This window comes from Pavona decussata, unplaced genomic scaffold (assembly GCF_977016875.1).
Source record: "Pavona decussata unplaced genomic scaffold, jaPavDecu1.1 SCAFFOLD_170, whole genome shotgun sequence".
NCBI classification, from domain to species: Eukaryota; Metazoa; Cnidaria; class Anthozoa; order Scleractinia; family Agariciidae; genus Pavona; species Pavona decussata.
Window position 1 is genome coordinate 870,001 of NW_028145581.1, and position 12,174 is coordinate 882,174.

Consider the following 12,174-nt stretch of genomic DNA (forward strand, 5'->3'; position numbering starts at 1 on the left):
ATGTGTGTACAATATTTGTTTGAGCTCGTTGAATTCTTGCTGCAGTTTATCTACCTTATCTACATCGTGGTTTACTATGAAATATATCTCTTATTGGCACCAAACCCTTCAACACTCACAAAAACTCAACTTTTATTACACAATCAAAAAACAATAAAGGTCCCTCTGCTTACCTAGATCTCACAAGGAAAAACGCTTCTAGGAAAGCATTAGTGAAACTAAGAATAAGCAGCCACAAGCTTTTGATTGAAACAGGAAGACACGACAACAAACCCCGTAATGAAAGGGTGTGTAATGTTTGCAACTGTAAAACCATTGAAGACGAAATTCATTTTTTATTAGATTGCCCAAGTTACTCTTCTTTAAGAGATATGTTATTTACTAAAATAGAACCTAGCCTTCCATTTACACGATTATTAGTAAAAGAAGCTTTACTATCGCAAACTCAACTGACTATTTTATAAACACTTAATTAATTTCATTTGTTTCCTCGTGCTTCGAATTGAGAGATAACTTCTGTCCGGAATGATTACTTCTGCTGTATGAATAGTTTAAAATAAGCAAAGAACTCAGTTACTTTATTTATTCTTTTTATGATTATTTTTTATTTTATTTTTATTTTATTTTATTTTATTTTGAGTTATCTTAGGAATTAGTTAACGAATCAATAATTAGCTATGAATTTGCAATACTGTATTTTTTATAGTCATGCAAATAAAGCTTGTTGTTGTTGTTGTTGTTGTTGTTGTTGTTGATAACACATTCGAAAGAATAACAGAAGAAGAAATTGGCAATCTCACACTAGAGAAGCACAAAAACATGGAAGAACAAAGAGACAAATGTAATGATTGGAGACAGGATAATTTTCCACAATATTGTTACCTCTTCTCGTTTTATACAGGAAATAGAGCCTTATCACTCGGCGGCCATGTTGAGTTTCAGGAGAATAAAAAGCCTCGCACTCAGTTCGCGTCTGGCCGAGGCTTGCCGCGCAAAACAAAGCTTTTCATTCCCCTGAGAATCAACATGGCCGCCGAGTGATAAGGCTCTATTGTCTCTAGAGGGTGAATACATGCCTTGCTGTCTATGACAAATGTACGCGACGCCCTCACTGCTTAATTATCCTTTAATTACATTTTCCAAAAATCAATTTAGACTGCAAGCAGTCCCTTTCTGGTTAGTCGAGAGGTCGCTCGAAAAAAAAAAAACTGGAACAAACGAGCGGAGGGGGGTTTGGGGAGAGACGAGAAAAAAAGGGAAAGGGTGCTTTTCCGTTGCTGGTGCGACGAGAAATTCGAACGCGTTGGTTACAGTAAAGAGCGCAGTCCCTTTCTTTCCCTTCTCTCCCCCAGTCTCTTCTCGTTTATTTCTCCTCGCTCCAGTCACGAGCGCACCCTGTTGACTAACCAGAAAGGGACTGCTTGCAGTCTAAAAATCAATTCGGAAAGTCGTATCAGTGAAACAGAACTTATGGAACAAAAGACAGTTTTGCAATCAGGTATATCCTTCTACCAACGTACTTCAATACGGATCTGTGTTGCCGTAAATGTCTTAGCAGAGAAAACTTCTTCTGATAAACAGGTCTTGTTTAGTTAATTGGCAGCTTGGCTGTTTCAGTGCTTCACATAGACTGGTAACACCGACATCAGTGATCCGATTACGATACAGAGCTAGTCTGGCTACTTTGCAGCTTGGCTGTTTTAGTGCTTCACATAGACTGGCAACACCGACATCAGTGATCTCATTAGCATTCAGTTGTAATGTGGTTACTTTGCAGCTTGGTTGTTTTAGTGCTTCACATAGACTGGCAACACCGACATCAGTGATCTGATTACGATCCAGATGTAGTTTGGTTACTTTGCAGCTTGGCTGTTTTAATGCTCCACATAGACTGGCAACACCGACATCAGTGATCTGATTACGATCCAGATGTAGTTCGGTTACTTTGCAGCTTGGCTGTTTTAGTGCTTCACATAGACTGGCAACACCGACATCAGTGATCTGATTACGATCCAGATGTAGTTTGGTTACTTTGCAGCTTGGCTGTTTTAATGCTCCACATAGACTGGCAACACCGACATCAGTGATCTGATTACGATCCAGATGTAGTTCGGTTACTTTGCAGCTTGGCTGTTTTAGTGCTTCACATAGACTGGCAACACCGACATCAGTGATCTGATTACGATCCAGATGTAGTTCGGTTACTTTGCAGCTTGGCTGTTTTAGTGCTTCACATAGACTGGTAACACCGACAAAAGTGATCTGATTACCAACCAGATATAGTTCGGTTACTTTGCAGCTTGGCTGTGTTAGTGCTTCACATAGACAGGCAACACCGACATCAGTGATCTGATTAGCACCCAGATATAGTTCGGTTATTTTGGAGCTTGGCTGTTTTAGTGCTTCACATAGACAGGCAACACCGACATCAGTGATCTGATTAGCACCCAGATATAGTTCGGTTACTTTGCAGCTTGGCTGTTTTAGTGCTTCACATAGACTGGTAGCACCGGCATCAGTGATCTGAGTATTTCTCAGAGAAAGACTGGTTAACGTTTTACACAGTGATTCGTAAATAGAATCTTCACAGTCATTATCCAGCGATAGCTCGGTGATGAAACAAGAATCTCTTTCTAACGATGCAGAGATCCGTCTTAATCCAGATGATATCGTGCTGTCTCGAATGATTAACGTCTTGATGGGGATGAATGGCATCTGCTCATACAATGTCATTCCCGAGTCAGCAATTCCTAAGTTCACAGTGTTAAATGGCGGCTGTCCAGACGGCAATGTTTGGTGTCTTGTGCTGGGTTCCTCTTCATTCAATGCACTGATTGTATCGAGAAAAAATGATATGGCAATACAATCCACGTCAGTTATACCATAAAAACAAATCTGTTCATCACGAACAGGGTGTTGACGGTAATAATCTTTAGCGAATTCCTTGTCCTGATATTCATAGAGACATTTTGCTTGAAGAAGGTGGTGATTTTTCTGAGGAGTGTTTGGTGAAAGTTGTTCAAGCAATCTTTCCATAAGCTGACCGTCTTTTACTTTTGACAGAATACCAGCCATAAGCTGCATGACCATCGTGGATACAGTTTCTCTTGGAGGAATTTCCCTTTTCTTTACAAACCAACGGGCAGCTAAATATTCCTGAGGAGTTAAGTGAGTAAAACAAAAATGTTTTTTTGTTTGAGAAAAAGACACCCTGAAGGGAGGACCACAATGAAGGATACCGCTTTTCCTCAAGCTTTCAACTTCTTTGGAACTGAACTTTTTCATTTCTTCCTCGCCAAAAAGAAACTTTTTCTCCATAAGCAACTCAGCTGCAAACTTTGACAGCTCATCCAGAAAGGTTTCGTCAAAATGAGGAACTTCATTTTTGTCGTGTTTTTCCCTGAAAATGTTGAACACTTCAAAATAGAGATCACTTGCTGAGATGGGTAGATCATCAGTACTCTTTGATTCTTTTAGAACGTACTCCATGTATGAACACATCAGAGCACAAAGCACGGGAATGTGAGCAAAACTGATGAGATTCTCGTTCTTTGTAATATGCTCCAGTACAGTGTTTTTCATTATTTCGTTCTCTCGGAAATATTTCTCAATGTATTCTCTCACCTCTAGTGGAGAAAACCCCGTAACTTCCACTTTCCGATCGAAGTGCATTCCACTGATTTTGTCAGATTCATCAGGTCTTGACGTTATCATAACAGCAGCCTTTCCTAAAATTGTTCCCCTCATTAGTTTGGCACATAGTGCAGCTACCGGCATTTTCTCTCGACAGCTGTTTGGATACCTTTCATGCGCATCGCCAGAGATATCAGCTTGTTGGGAAAATTCGTCAAAACCATCAAGAATAATCAAAACTTCTTCGGGGTGATTAACAATGTATTCGAAAAGGGAATCGTTGATATTTGATTGGTCATCTAATATTGAAGAGCGGTTTAAGATCTCTCAGTCAAAGTAAAAGTCTCTCCCTCAAGTAAATTCAACTGACGAAATGTCATCAGGTACGCAAATTTAAAACTGGGCATTTGCGCATTTGTTGGTGACAGAAGCATCTTTTCGTTAGCCCAATCTCGAAAAAGTTTTTGACAGAACAAGGTCTTTCCGATCCCTGCCTTTCCAGTGACAAGAATGGATTTGGGATTCTCTTTTTCTTCGGTGGCGCGAATAAACAATTCTTGACAGTGTTTGACTCGAGTTCCGCTCACTTGACCATACTGCTTGAGATGTGCCCTTCTTTTGGCATCTCCGTCTTTAATGGGCTTTCGTCCATGTTGCATGACAAGATTAGTAAATATTTCGTCTGTTTTCATCTTGGCGAGAGTAGGAATGTCCAACAGTTTGGGCTGCAACTCTGTTTGTCTTTCTATTGATGCTTTCAAGGCTGCTGAGTAGGCATCAACTTCTTAAAAACAAACGAAAAAAATATAATAATTTAACAGATAAAAAAGTGTTATCATTTAAAAAAAATGGGCACGCGCTTTCTGTTGCACAGAAAACTGTATTTAAGGTTACCGTATACCCAAAAAAGTTTAAAGTATTGGTTATCAAACTGTGCCAAGAATTTTGAAATAAAATGGATTATCGAATTTTTCACGACCTCTACATGCGAGCGTCCTAATCACCTTTCGAAAGCTACAAGTCAATGCGAAGTTTGGTTTTCCCTAACTTAATTTGCTCCTCAGTTTCCGGATTTAAAGCGCTAAAAAATCGTGTCTGCGTTTTGCCATATTCAATTGCAGCGAAAAGTTACAGACCATTTTCGAAATTGGTTTAAAAAATTGTGGAGTGATCATACACAAATCGCTCTCGGAGAAAAAATATTTCTAAAGAAAAAATTCGCTGTCAAGTTTTTGTTGTTTATATGTTAAACTAGCTACTGTCCAAACTTGAAAGCAAACCAACAAATTCCCTTTGAGTTTTAGCTCAAAAGTGTCTCCTCCAAGTGAAAAAATAATTCGAGAAAACGGTGCTAAAAATTCGGAAATTGACTTTATTTCAAAATTCTTGGTTTAGTTTGATAGGCAGCTTTATAAGCTTTAATAAGAATTTTTTTTAACAGGGAGCCCACGTCACAAAATGTGGTTTTCAGTGAGGCCCTGCATAAATCTAACGTAAGAATACAAAAAAAGTTACAAATATAGCTATCTAAAAAATAAAAAGTAAAAAGGATAAGATCGATAAAAGAGTCTACATGTTTCTAATAAGACGTCTAAAAACTAAAAAATTGGAAATGTTCCTAATGCCGTCTGGGAGAGCGTTCCAGTCATCTACTGCATGACAAATAAAGCGATGCTTTCCCCATGAGTGCTTTGATTGTGGTTTACAATTTGATACAAGCGTTCAGGTATCTACATTTTAAGCCGTACACGCTACATCGCTTGGACGCGAGACCCCTCTAAAGGTATACGGTAATCTTAATCAATCAGAGAGCGCGCCATATGAGCAGAATTTCAAAACGGAATGTATGTACCAACTGTTTGTGTGCCTCATGTTTCTGTAGAGAAGAAGCATCTCTGTATCGAATAACAATGAGATTCACAAAAGTAAAAACTTTGTAGCTCTACATGGCAATGTGAAAGCTTCATCTACCCAAAAGGTTTCGGGTACAAACTCATTACTTGCTACCCTGTGATCATCGGCGTACGAGCAAACATTTTTGAAACTGGCGTTGTGGGGAGCAGGGGCCAGATGTTAATTTGAGCGAATGAAAGATGTTAGCCGTTAGTGCAAACAGACAGCGGTGTCCGGGCTATAACTTCTAGATGGAGCTGCAATGGCTTATGTCAACGTTGTGTTTGCAGGCTTGCACGATTTTCATATCTCTGAAAAATCTACTGATATAAGCTGTCATGTACCCCGTTTAAATTTTCGGGCTGTAATCTAGGTAGCCTTTATCAAAGTGCATAGTCATGCTTTATTCATGGGCGCATTTGTCCGCCGTCTTGGATTTTTTTTTGATGTTCAAAAATGTCTTGTAGCGCTTCCAATATTATGAATATGCAGAGATTATCGGATAAGTGGTGCAGTAGATATGTGAACTGCTTAATCGTTCCAAGTTTAAGTCGCAGATTGTGCATTAGTTTTCTTTCTCCTTTTGTACAATCGTTTGTTTTCATTTTGGTTGCCTTTTGCTTACAGTCGACTCAATTCATTAAAACATCAAACTCCTGTGTAAGAACATTATCCCTGTATATTTTATACCGTAATTATGACTGAAATTAGTGAAATGTAGCAGGGGCATCCAAGAATTCATTTCAATCTCTTAAATTGCTCAGAAATTCGGATTTGGATTTAAAAGGAATCTTACGTTCCAGTGTTATGACATTTTCAGCTGACATTTTATTTTCAAATAAACTCGGCTCGAATTTCTGAGTTGATCAGATATCCCCCGAAATGAATCATTAGGTACCCTGATTATTACTATATTTGTAGTTTCATCTTCATCTTCAATTGTAAAAACAAATTAAACAGGTTTTTCTGGAGATAAACCTCTATATTCGTCTTCTCTTTCTTGTTAGCTAACCTGGTTTGACATCCTTCATTTTAAGGCTTTCAGCTCCTTGATCCAAGTGTTCTACCTTGTCTGTCATTGCAGTTAGGCCCTGCCTCAGTAGCTCAACTTCGTGTTCTACCTTGTCTGTCATTGCAGTTAGTCCCTGCTGCAGTTGGTCAACTTCGTGTTCAACATTACCTGCCAATGTAGTTAGGCCCTGCTCCAGTTGCTCAACTTTGTGTTCCACCTTGTCTGTCATTGCAGTTAGTCCCTGCTGCAGTTGGTCAACCTCGTGTTCAACATTACCTGCCAATGTAGTTAGGCCCTGCTCCAGTTGCTCAACTTTGTGTTCCACCTTGTCTGTCATTGCAGTTAGGCCCTGCTGCAGCAGCTCAACTTTGTCGTCTGTCTTGGCAAGCCCTTCTTGTAACGCCTGAACTTGCATCGATAGTCGTTCGTGGACAGCTTTCTGACAATGCAACAGTCTCTTCAGAGTCCCCTCCACCTCTTGAAGCTTTTCCTTTTGTTGCATCAAAGCGTCGTCATGTTCATCCAGCCTAGTTCCTTGGCAAAGTTGCGAATCTTCAAGGACGGCAACCTGTTTTCGAACTGAAGCGAATTGCTTGATTTCCTGATCCAATACTGACTTAATGTTGTTGCTGTCGTCGATGAGATCATTGACATTTTCTTCTACTAAAGTCAGAAGGTCCCCGTCCACAGCATGTCCCATACACAACTGGCACCCTGCAGCATACAAAAAGACTCTATGATTAGCATACTACTAGATTATAATACATTGAAGTATACATACAGGTTCAGGTCAGTAAAATAAACTCGACTTGGACGGTGTCCGATTCATTCAGTCCAAGCGAATGTCCCTTAAAGAAATTCCCTTACATGTATGCAGAAAGAAATTGCGAAACAAATAATGTTGTTAAACAATTCTTATCGCTTAATGATTTTTGATGATATCTATCTAGCCACTAACTTATAGAGTCAGTTTGAGTGCAACTTATATTACACGTCATTTCATTTGTGTTAGGCGGCTGTTTTTTAATGAGCACACCCCTCTTGGAGGTCAGCTTTATTTAATTGAGCAAGTGTGGGTAAAAATTGATACCTTCGCCGGTTCGTTTCCTAGTTCTTTCGTCTGTTCGTTTAATTATTCATTTAACTATCCGTTTTCTTCATGCATTCAAAGCGAGAGCTAACGCTTAGCAAAAAGAGTTCGCTTGCTTACCTTTAGTTTGCCAATCATACAGATCTTCCAATGTCTTCTTCTCCTTCCCAGCAGTCAGGCCCAGACTTCTCACCAATGCTTCTAGCTTAGCAAAGCAATCATCGAAGAAGGTATCAGACCATTCACTGACGTCAAAATGGCCCCACTTGTTTCGGACATTTTTTCTGACATCATCAGCATATGTCTGAGTGAACGCGGAGAAAATAGCGTTTGGTTGGTAGAAGGAAATTCCCAACAAGTTCAAGATGGCAGTCATGTCCATCGACTCATCAAAGGCAGAAAACATAGCAAGATGATTCGGCAGGTATATCTTATCCAGGTCAGCTGAACTGTTGATAGTAAAACAGTAGCTTTTCTTGTCACTGCCATGCAGTACACTGTTGTTATTAACGCTCTGAAATTTCAGTTTTTTAAGGTGTGGATCAGTATTGGCGTAATGGTAAGTCAGTGTCTTCAGAGTACAGCTTGGGGTCAGGTGTTTGTCCAAGTCGTCATAATGAGTGTCCATTCCTGCTTTGATAACATCTCGCAAAACTGGAGCGACAACTTTGTTCATAGCAACTCCTACAACAATCCATCTCTTCTCTTCATCAGAGACCATCATCTTTAGTACCAAGACGGATAAAAAAAAAATTAATCAAAGAATGTGTATATTACCTGGTACCTAATAGTATATTGTTTTTTTTTTTTTCATAATTGATGTGTGGACCCCGTGATTCAGTTTTGCACTGTGGCGGACAAAAACAACAATATTTTATTTCACTAAACTTGAGTTTTTGCTAAAAATCGGGGACAGCAGAGGCACCAAATAGTTCATTTCGGTGGATATCGAAGGGGTAATATGTTGACAAAAATACGAAAAGATGACAACTACCTATTTCCTAAAACCAATAACAGCTAATAAATTCGAGGAATAAAATCAAATTACTTAAAACGCTTGCGACTGACATTTGCACCTAAAGAATCCGAACACATCAATCTGTATTTGCTTACACAAATGTGTCTTTAGAAAGGCCAGAAAACGATCAGGGAACACAGGAGACAGCATTATTACTATTTTGCTTAAACGTTCGCTCTCCTGAATTAAACCATGTTACGGAAACTGAGCTTCAGTTTAACTATGAAGCCAAAAGGAAGAGAACGTTTGTAAAATTTTAAGAATCGACAGTGATTGATCACGAATCACTGAGAAATAGCTCTGTTATCAGTTCTACTTTTTGACAATACGTTTCTACGGCGCGTTTCTTTGACTTTTTTACGGTCATTTACTTAACTGTAAAATCGCTACACAGTTTCAAATTTTAAGCAAATCTTTTTGAACTAAAGTTGCTTCTTCCTTGCAGCCTTCGCTGTCTGCTTACTTGCAACATTACTAATACTATTATAAATAAATACTTCTGTCCGCCGGTTTACTTTTTTCGTCGAGTTGCATACATAATTCTTCATTCTCCTTCAAAAGGTAATCATATGAAATTTACCATTGCGCGATTGCGCGCTGATTGCGGATATTGACTTAATGATTACGAAAGGTGTTTGAATTATGAATTTACTTGTGTGAGCCGTGCTGGTAACTAACTTGTTTACAAAAAATGCTATTTAATTCGGAAAATACTGATGAATTGTGAAATGTAGCTGACTGCTCGCTGACAGACTTTCATGTGCTGGTATATTTAACAATTAGATTATGAGCTCGAGGTTTCTATCGCGTGATAGTTGATTCGGGCTTTGCCCCCACGCGTAGAAACCGAGAACGAATATGCTAATTGTATTAGTATAAATCTACTATAGTATAAATCTACTAATCTGCTGGTTACTTGGAGGTCACATGACATCTAACAATGAAACTCTTGCCTGTCAACATTGCAAAATCCATGACGCCCTATCCCTAACCCTAACTCGGCTCCGATGCGGGAAACATTGAGATTCCCGGGAAACATTTTAAAAGTGTTTAATGTTTTAAATTTGGCAACTTCAGAAAAAAATCTTCATATTTATTCGATTAACAGTCAACCTTCGAATAAGAGAAGACCTCAAATAGGTGCCCACCCTTAAAGCCCAAAAAGTTAATAAGCGCCCTCGCCACCCTCTCCCGACAAACAACATTTCTGTACCAGCCCAGCGTGAAGTAAGAGAGACGTCAGTTATGTTCCGAAATTGGTTTTAGACTCGGTAGTCAAATATGAGCTTTTATATTGTCTATGGCTTGTTCATGTTAGCTTTTGTACTTTGTTTTGTCTTGTTGAAGCAAAACAAACTTGTTCAGTCCCTTGTTTTGTTATTCTTTAATATTGCCCTCGCTTAGTGAAAAAATAATAAGCGTCCACCCTCACTGACCCAAAATTAAATAAGCGCCCAGGGCGGTTAATCGAATAAATACGGTAGTTTCCTGTTGGTGAAACTGCGAAATGCCAACCAAGTCGGCAAATGTCACAAACGTTTACTAATTATACGATTTTTGTAACAGCTGATGGTCTCCTCGATGAAGTATCAATGTTTTTTTCGTTTGCTACAATTCAATCAAGCAGTGCACATTCCACAACCACCAGAGGCACACATTTTTAGACTGTCACAAAATTAATTCAATGAAATTAACATATATATTAATCTTATCACGCATGAGAAGATTTTCATTTGTTTGTTGAGCTTCTACGATAAACGCTAATTTGCTTCCAACAATCTTAGATAAATGCAAAAACACGTTTCGGTCTAAAATTCGAAAGTTTGATTCCATACTCCAAAGAAACTTTGTCCTAAGAAGCCAGTTTCTTTCAGACATTATTAATAGATACGCAGTCGACCATCACTTATCATCAACACAGTTTCGAAAAGCTTTTGCATCAAAGTTTCTAAAAAAACGCATTTCCTTGAATCGATTACGCCGACGTCTCACGAAACTTACAATTATAGAGGAGAACGGAACTACCATACACTAACTGTACGTGAGTCTTGCATATTTGATTGACGGAATGCGGGAAACCGCTTGCATACAGTCAGCATGTATAGTCTCATGAAAAATGCATTGATGTTTGGAATTTTGCGAGCCGATTACTTAACTATCCAGCGTTTAGTCTTTATCACAGACGCAAATACTTGTAAATATAAAATAACTAACGCTTACCAAAAATGACAATTTATTTTACTGTGAAGTACACCGCAAATGCGATCCACCACAATAAATCACACTAAAGAGTAAAGATTCTAAAGAGGATGACAGTGATCTCTGTCTGCTATTAAAACAATCATTAACTTATTTTGTTTAAGTGAACATTTTTGCATACTAGATATGCGTTCTTCGGCTTTTTTTTTTTTTTTGGAAGATTTGATGGGAGAAGTCTAAATTGACCACAAGTTGAGCAGAGATCGGCCGGTTCTCCTGCAGAATCCAAAGAAAATAAAGTTCTGAAAGTTGATTACAGATTTGTGGTCGAGATCGCGGGTTGTTACGGATAATCGGTCTTCCCGAAAACGTATGTTTGGTTTTATAAACAGTGCTGATAAGGTATTAATTTGGCCACCTTAAAAAGATTCTCGAGTGTTGACTCTGACGAAGGGCTAACGCTCGAGACGTCAGTACTCGAGTCATTTTACGGTGGCCAAATTACGTAGTGTTGATAAAACCAAACATTCCTTTCTACTCCCTATCGATGCAGTACAACAGTTTCTTTAGACACTAACCGCCTTTTTTAAAAAAAGTTACTTAAACAAGTCGATCTTTCCATTCAATGTATGTCAACGGTAAACCGTTCACTCATGGCGAATACAATACAGCCATCCTACCTTACTTGCAGACATGTTGTAGTTTCTGAGCTGCTCACCAGGAGCGCGTCGCAATTCTTGTGCTACGTCTTGTCCGCCTGCACCGAGACTTGCTCGCCGATTTAACGATTAAATCTCTCCATCTCACCGGGAACAGGCTAATAAGTTATTTTTGTTCCTTTACAACGAAAAGAAACAGACACCACAAACAAACTAAAACCAAGTGAATATAACGTAGCTTTAGGTGCGATATTAGAAATCGACTGAAATTAGCATATAATGCGCCAGTGATTTTCAAACAACGCTGTGTGTGGAAGTATATTGGCTTTGAACAGTAACTCAGTTTTTTAAATAGTAGCCATGGAATTTTAGCGAATTCTACTGATACAGCTAATTATACCGTGTTTCGCTCGTGTAGCTGAAATTTAAATTTCGAACTTTGCACAATTACGTCTCAAAAGTGAACGGAACTTGTTAAAGGTGTAGATGAGAATGAAATGCCTCACTACCATTGCGGTCGACCGTAGAAGCGGAAACGACAGGAATCTGCTTGCGAAGCAGTTTTTTTAAGAACCCTTGTGAATGACTCTTTCATCCTTGTACGAAATTGAATTGAAGACTTGTAACGGTATTTCATGTTAAGTCAACTCATCACCGACAAAACTGATCC

General features: G+C 38.9%; 1 pseudogene across 1 annotated transcript; it reads right to left on the bottom strand.

Moving 5' to 3' along the window:
* Window positions 1-1,378: 1,378 nt before the first annotated feature.
* Window positions 1,379-11,740, bottom strand: LOC146464016 (uncharacterized; annotated as a pseudogene). Its single transcript, XR_014856738.1, has 4 exons — window positions 11,526-11,740; window positions 7,749-8,352; window positions 6,539-7,252; window positions 1,379-4,417 (listed from the first exon to the last, which is right to left on the bottom strand). The product of XR_014856738.1 is annotated as an uncharacterized LOC146464016 (transcript).
* Window positions 11,741-12,174: the final 434 nt, after the last annotated feature.